Raw genomic sequence first — 8386 nt, 5'->3', positions numbered from 1 at the left:
TGAGCTCCAGGGAGGCACTGCAGGAGACTGTGGAGCTGGGGGCGGGGATGGCGCCCGTGTAGCACTACAAGGACTGCCTGAACAAAGTGGTTTCTGACACCCAGTCTGGGGAGGAGAGACCGTGGTTTCACCATTTTTCTCCCCATCACCAACAAGGTGGGCTTCAGGGAAGGGAAAGCAGGCCCATAGTGGAGGTGGAACCTATAGCAAACCATACCCCTCCATGTTTGGTACCTGGTAGCTTCTGGAGATAGAGGCTGACCAACCAGACAGCCCCTCCTCCAGACCAGCACTGCCGTTGGTTAATTCTTGGAGAATTCTTATTTTATACATACATAAAATGTGCATATAGGTATATTTTTTCCCTCTTCCTTTTCTCCTTCTTATTTCTTCTTTCCTTTAGTCTGGTTATTCTGGTTGTTGATTTGTTTAAACAGACATATTTATTCTCTTTATACCTGTTCTATATCTCCTTTATTTTCCTCTCTCTCTCTCTCTCTCTCTCTCTGGATTAAGCCATATAGTTTTTCTGCCTGGTCAATTTTCTTTTCTTTTCTTTTTCCCTGCCCCTGTCATTTCTCTCTTTGTATGGGATAAGGCCTCTTCCACCACCACTGCCCCCCTCGTTTTTTTGTTTTTTTTTAATTTTTTTTTTCCAGAGCTACTTCAACGAACAAATCAAAGCACATTTGGTGGAGGGTCCAAAACATCACTACAAGTAGGGAGTTAAAGCAACCGGAATCACAACAACCGAGAGCACCTCCTGAAGGTGCCAGGCCCTGGGCAGTGTATTACTGCTCTTTAATACAGTAGTGCTCGCAGGTGCAGGACACATCACAAGCTTTTAAAACACATAAGGGACAGAAAACTCGCCAAATGATGAAATGGAAGAATTCTCCTCAAAAGAAATTCTAGGAAGAAATGACAGCTAAAGAATTGCTCAAAACAGATATAAACAGTATATCTGATCAAGAATTTATAAAAATAGTCATAAGATTAATCACTGGGCTTGAAAAAAGCATAGAAGACAGGAGAGAATCTATTGTTTCAGAGATCAAGAAACTAAAAACTGGTCATGAGGAATTAAGAAATGTTGTGAATGAGGTGGGAAATAAACTAGATGCAGTGACAATGAAGATGGAAGCGGCAGAGGGGAGAATAAGTGAAATAGAAGTTAAAATTTTGGTAAATGATGAAGCTGAGAAAAAAGAGAAATAAAAATATTCTAGACCACGAGGGGAGAATTAGAGAACTAAATGATTCAATGAAATGTAATAATACCCATATCATAGGAGTTCCAGAAGCAGAGGAGAGAGAGAAAGGGACAGAAGGTGTACTTGAACAAATAATAGCTGAGACTTCCCCAATCTGGGGAAGGAAACAGACACTGAAACCCAGCAGGCACAGAGAACACCTTTCAGATGTAATAAGAATCAATCTTCTGCATGATATATCATAGTGAAGCTGGCAAAATACAAAGATAAAGAGAGATTTCTGAAAGAGCTAAGGGTAGTAGCAGACCTATCTACTAAAACTTGGCAGGCCAGAAAGGAGTGGCAGAAAATATTCAATGTTCTGAATTGGAAAAATATGCAGCCAAGAATCCTTTATCCAGCAAGAATGTCATTCAGAATAGAAGGAGCAATAAAGGCTTTCCCAGACAAACAAAAACAGAAGGAGTTCATCACCACTAAACCAGCCCTACAAGAGATCCTAAGGGAGACTGTGAGTGGAATGTTGGAAAAACTACTAAGGACCAGCGACATCACTACAAGCACGAAACCTACAGATAGTACAATGGCACTAAATCCATATCTTTCAATAATAACATTGAATGTAAATGGACTAAATGCTCCAATCAAAAGACATAGGGTATCAGAATGGATTAAAAAAAACAAGACCCCTCTATTTGCTGTCTACAAAGGGCCCCTGGGTGGCTCAGTCAGTTGAGCGTTTGACTTCAGCTCAGGTCATAATCTCACAGTTTGTGGGTTCGAGCCCCACATCAGGCTCACTGCTATAAGCCTGTCAGCGCAGAGCCTGGAGCCTGCTTCAGATTCTGTGTCTTCTTCTCTCTCTGCCCCTCCTCTGCTCATGCTCTCTCTCAAAAATAAATAAATGTTACAAGTTAAAAAAAAGAGAGAGACCTATTTTAGACCTGAGGACACCTTCAGATTGCAAGTGAGGGGATGAAGACCCATGTATCATGTTACTGGAAGTCAAAAGAAAGCTGGAGTAGCCATACTTCTATCGGACAAACTAGATTTTAAACTACAGGCTTTAATAAGTGATGAGGAAGGGCATTATATCATATGTCATAATTATGGGATCTATCCATCAAGAAGAGCTAACAACTATGAGTGTTTATGCACTCAGTTTAGGAGCACCCAAATACATAAAACAATAACAAACATAAGCATTCTTATTGATAAGAATGAAGTAATTGCAGGTGACTATAACTACTCCACTTACAACAATGGATAGATCATCTAGGCAGAAAATCAATAAAAAATTTTAAAAAACCCAAAACAATGGCCCTGAATGATACACTGGACCAGATGGATTTGACAGATATATTCAGAACTTTTCATCTAAAAGCAGCAGAAAACATATTTTTCTTGAGTTTTTATGGAGCATTCTCCAAGATAGATCACCTACAGGGTCACAAAACAGCCCTCAATTAATATAAAATAATTGAGATCATACCATGTACATTTTCAGATCACAATGCTATGAAACTTGAAATCAATCATAGGAAAAAGTTTGGAAAACCTCCAAATGCATGGAGGTTAAAGAACATCCTACTAAAGAATGAATGGGTCAACCAAAAATTAAAAATCAATTCAATTCAATTAAAAAATATATGGAAACAAATGAAAATGAAAACCTGAAAGTCCAAACCCTTTGGGATGTAACAAAGGCAGTCCTAAGAGGAAAATACATTGCAATCCAGGCCTATCTCAAGAAACAAGAAAAATCACAGAATCTAACAGCACACCTAAAGGACCTAGAAGCAGAACAGCAAAGAAACCCCAGGCCATCAGAAGAAGAGAAACAATAAAGATTAGAGAAATAAACAATATAGAATTAAAAAAAAAAAAACAGAATAGATCAATGAAACTAAGAGCTTTTTTTTTCAAAAAACAAACAAAATTGATAAACCCCTAGTCAAACTTCTCAAAAACAAAAGAGAAAGGACCCAAATATATAAAATCATGAATTAAATTGGACTTATCACAACCAACCCCTCAGAACACAAACAATACTATGAAAAATTATATGCCAACAAACTGGACAACTTGGAAGAAATGGACAAATTCCTAGACATGCACACACTATGAAAACTCAAACGGGAAGAAATAGAAAATTTGAACAGACCCATAGCTAGTGAAGAAATTGAATCAGTTATCAAAAATCTCCCAACAAATAAGAGTCCTGGACCAGATAGATGGCTTCCCTGGGGAATTCTACCAAACATTTAAAGCAGAGTTAATACCTACCTATCCTTCTCAAGCTGTTCCCCAAAAAATAGAAATGGAAGGAAAGCTTCCAGACTCATTTTATGAAGCCAGTACTACCTTGATTCTCAAACCAGACAGAGACCACACCATAAAGGAGAATTACAGGCAAACATGGATGCAAAAATTCTCAATAAGATACTAGCAAATCAAATTCAACAGCATATAAAAAAAATATTCACCATGATCAAGTGAGATTCATTCCTGGGCTGCAGGGCTGGTTTAATATTTGAAAATCAATCAATGTGATACATCACATTAATAAAATAAAGGATAATAACCATATGATCCTGTCAATTGATGCAGAAAAAGCATTTGACAAAATACAGCATCCTTTCTTAATGAAAACCCTCAAGAAAGTCAGGATAGAAGGAACATACCTAAACATCATAAAAGCCATGTATGAAAAGCCCACAGCTAAATAATCCTCAATGGGGAAAAAGTGAGAGCTTTCCCCCTGAGATCAGGAACACGACAGGGATGTCCACTCTCACCACAGTTGTTTAACATAGCATTGAAAGTCCTAGCATCAGCAATCAGGCAACAAAATGAAATCAAAGACATCACAATTGGCAAAGAAGAAGTCACACTTTCACTTTTGCAGACGACATGATACTCTACATGAAAAACCCAAAAGACTCCACCAAAAAGCTGCTAGAACTGGTACATAAATTCAGCAAAGTCACAGTATACAAAATCAATGTACAGATTGGTTGAATTTCTATACACCAGTAATTAAGCAACAGAAAGAGAAATCTAGAAATTGATCCCATTTACAATTGCACCAAGAATCATAAAATACCTAGGAATAAACTTAACCAAGGATTTAAAAGATCTGTATGCTGAGAACTATAGAAAACTTGTGAAAGAAATTGAAGAAGACACAAAGAAACAGAAAAACTTTCCATGCTTATGGATTGGAAGAATAAATATTGTTAAAATGTCAATACTACCCAAAGCAATCTACACATTCAATGCAATCCCAATCAAAATTGCACCGGCATTCTTCCCAAAGCTAGATCAAACAATCCTAAAATTTGTGTGGAACCACAAAAGACCCCGAATAGCCAAAGTAATATTGAAGCAGAAAACCAAAGCAGGAGGCATCACAATTCCAGAATTTAGCCTCTACTACAAACCTGTAATCATCAAGACAGTGTGGTATTGGCACAAAACAGACACATAGACCAATGGAGTAGAATAGAGACCCCAGAATTGGACCTACAAATGTATGGCCAACTAAACTTTGACAAAGCAGGAAAGAGTATCCAATGGGAAAAAAGACAGTCTCTTTAACAAAAGGTGCTGGGAGAACTGGACAGCAACATGCAGAAGAATGAAACTGTACCATTTTCCTACACCATTCACAAAAATAAACTCACAATGGATGAAGGACCTGAATGTGAGACAGGAAGCCATCAAAACCCTAGAGAAGAAAGCAGGAAAAAACCTCTTTGACCTCAGCAATTTCTTGCTCGACATGTCTCCAAAGGCAAGGCAATTAAAAGCAAAAATGAACTATTGGGACTTCATCAAGATAAAAACTTCTGCACTGCAAAGGAAACCATCAACAAAACTAAAAGGCAACTGACAAAATGGGAAAAGATATTTGCAAATGACATATCGGATAAAGCGTTAGCATCTAAATTCTATAAAGAACTTACCCAACTCAACACCCTAAAAACAAATACTCCAGTGAAGAAATGGACAGAAGACTTGAAGAGACACGTTTCCAAAGAAGATAGCTAGATGGCCAAAAGACACACGAAAAGATGCTCAATGTCACTCATCATCAGGGAAATACAAATCAAAACCACACTGAGATACCCCCTCACACCGGTCAGAGTGGCTAAAATTAACAATGCAGGAAACAAGAGGCAAGGCGAGATGCTGGCAAGGATGTGGAGAAACGGGAACCCTCTTGCACTGTTGGTGGGAATGCAAACTTGTGCAGCCACTCTGGAAAACAGTGTGGAGGTTTCTCAAAAAATTAAAGATAAAACTACCGTATGACCCAGCAATAGCACTACTAGGAATTTATCTAAAGGATATAGGATTGCTGATTCATAGGGGCATATGGACCCCAATGTTTATAGCAATGCTTTCAACAATAGGCAAAGTATGGAAAAACCCTAAATGCCTATCAACTGATGAATGGATAAAGAAGATGTGGTTTATATTTACAACGGCAATGAGAAAGAATGAAATCCTGCCATTTGCAGCAACATGGATAGAACTGGAGGGTATTATGTTAAGTGAAATAAGTCAGAGAAAGACATATATGTTTTCACTCATAAGTGGAACTTGAGAAACTTAACGGAAGACCATGGGGGAACGGAAGGGGAAAAAATAGTTACAGAGGGAGGGAGGCAAACCATAAGAGACTCTTAAATACAGAGAACGAACTGAGGGTAGATGGCAGGGGGAGGGGAAAATGGATGATGGGCATTGAGGAGGGCACTTGTTGGGATGAGCACTGGGTATTGCATGTAAGTGATGAATCACGGGAATCTACCCCCAAAACCAAGAGCACGCTCTATACACTGTATGTTAGTCAGTTTGACAATAAATTATATTTAAAAAGAAAGAAAGAAAATAAAGGCAAACAATCCCATTATTTGGATTGTTGGAAAGCCTAATTATTAAAAAATTCCTCCTTTTATTGAGCAGATGTGTAAATGAACAAGTCTTTTATTGACTATTATTAAAGAATAAAAAACATGACATTAAATCTGAATTCAATGAGTTTCTTTGCTATTCAGAGACAAAATGGTATTGGTACTTCACTTCATGATATTTCAACTACAAGTAGGAATTCAATTCAATGAAATGAATACCAAGTATGCCTATGTAAAAAATGCTGTGAAGTATGCAAAAATAATTGAGCTAAGAGTGAGAGGTAAGAAGAGAAACAATCAATTAGTGTTTCCTTTCAGTTATTGTCTAACTTAAACCTTGAAGAGATTTAGGGTGACAGTAAAACTTGTGACTGAAAATCTTATACATACCCAGTATGTACTGTTGGTTAATTTTAGATATCCAGCATAAAGATGTCAAAATAGTCACTTTCTTGTCAAAGAATAAGAGTGTCATTACCCACTCCCAAACAGAAAGCCAATACACTTCAGTCTGGTGTCATTTGGAAGAATATTGTGTAGATTATGAGCCATGAGATGGCTGTGCTCTAGGCTAAATCAAATCTTTCATCTTCTTATTTTTTTTTCAGAAACTCTGTTCTATTGATTATCTCTTCACTCACCTGAATCTACAAATTCTACTTATTCCTACCTGACCGTCAAAGTAAAAATTGCACCCACAAAGTTAAACAGGTAAGAAAAACTTTATTCAAGGCTATCAAAATAGAGGACAGAGAGCAGAACACAGTTAACTCTGCTGAAAAAAAAAAAAAAAAAAGGTACCATAGTTTCTAGTAACTGGAGTGGAGGGATCGTAGGCCATTGGGGTTTCTGATTGACCTTACCCAAAGGAAGAACTTTTTGATACCTTCACAACAGGAGGTACTTTTACAACTTGAAGCAGTGCCCATCAGATAGACCCTTCAGCAGACACTGGGAGATAGGGTGCTACCTTCTTTGATGATTACATTCTTAAGAACATTCCCAGGTTCTTGAGAAAACCAGTCCAGAGGTGCCTGGGTGGCTCAGATGGTTAAGAGTCCAGGTTTTGATTTTGGCTCAAGTCATAATCTCACAGTTTTTTGTGAGTTTGAGTCCCACATCAGGCTCTGTGCTGACAACCATGTGCCTGCTTGGGATTCTCCCTCCCCTTCTACCCTTCCACCACTTACATCCTCTCTATCTCTAAATAAATAAATAAAAATAAATAAATAAATAAATAAATAAATAAATAAATAAATAAATAAGAAAAGAGAAAAGAAAAGAAAAAAAGAAAAGAAAGAAGAGAAGAAAAAAAAAGAAAAGAAAAGAAAAGAAGGCCCATGTTTATAAAACTAGCAAGAGGCTTTTTGAAAGATTTATATGTCAAAGGGTACAGAGAAAGAATTTGTAGGTATAACTTTTTTTAAGTAAATTCTCTAAGAAAAGAGAGGCCTAGAGGTGGAAGAAACCTGCCTAAAGTTTAATTAAACTGGGAGAAATGCTATGGCTATCTAAATGTGCACAACTATTTCTCTTAAAACAATAAACAAATAGATCATAAATCTTTCTTTGACCCCTATTCTCTTTTGCTATGAAGTGATTTAAGGAGGAAATGATAAAGATGTGTTATCTGCTCTAAGAAGAATATTTTATCATTGAATTGCCTATGCATGGTGATAATAAACACAGACAGGTGTTTATTTAGTCAATTTATTATTGTTTACAATTCTGTAGAGATAATGCAAAGTCTTATTACAGGCATGTTGGCAGAAAACATCCACCTTCCCTACCTACTACCCCTTTACACCACAGCTCTATTCCCCTGTTTATTGCTTTCCCTCTAAACCAAACATCTTAAGGGGCACCTGGGTGGCACAATCAATTAAACATCCAACTCTTGATTTCGGCTCAGGTCATGGTCTTGCAGTTATTGAGACAGAGCCCTGTGTTGGGCTCTGTGCTGACAGCTCAAAGCCTGCCTGGGATTCTCTCTCTCTCTCTCTCTCTCTCTCTCTCTCTCTCTCTCTCTCTTTCCGCCCCTCCTCTGCTCATGTGTGCACACTCTCTTTCAAAACAAATTTTAAAAAGTAATAAATATTTAAACCAAACATCTTGAAAGTATTTTCTATGCTCAATGTATTTGCTTCCTCATAGAAGTCATGCTATGCTATGGAATTGACTTTTTCCAGTCACCAATAATTGAATAATTTATAAATCCAATTGGTATTTTATAGTCCTTATCTCATATAT

General features: G+C 37.4%; 1 long non-coding RNA gene across 2 annotated transcripts in view; it reads left to right on the top strand.

Moving 5' to 3' along the window:
- Positions 1-21: 21 nt before the first annotated feature.
- Positions 22-8386, top strand: part of LOC109500183 — a 115803-nt gene continuing 107438 nt past the window's right edge. For both annotated transcript variants that reach the window (XR_006597874.1, XR_002157825.2), the window contains exons 1-2: positions 22-156; positions 6745-6847. This is a non-coding gene — a long non-coding RNA (uncharacterized LOC109500183). The remainder of the gene's footprint in view (positions 157-6744; positions 6848-8386) is intronic.

This window comes from Felis catus, chromosome B2 (genome assembly GCF_018350175.1).
Source record: "Felis catus isolate Fca126 chromosome B2, F.catus_Fca126_mat1.0, whole genome shotgun sequence".
Lineage (NCBI taxonomy): Eukaryota > Metazoa > Chordata > Mammalia > Carnivora > Felidae > Felis > Felis catus.
Note: the sequence above shows the minus strand (reverse complement) of the source record. Positions and strands in the feature narration are given on the sequence as shown.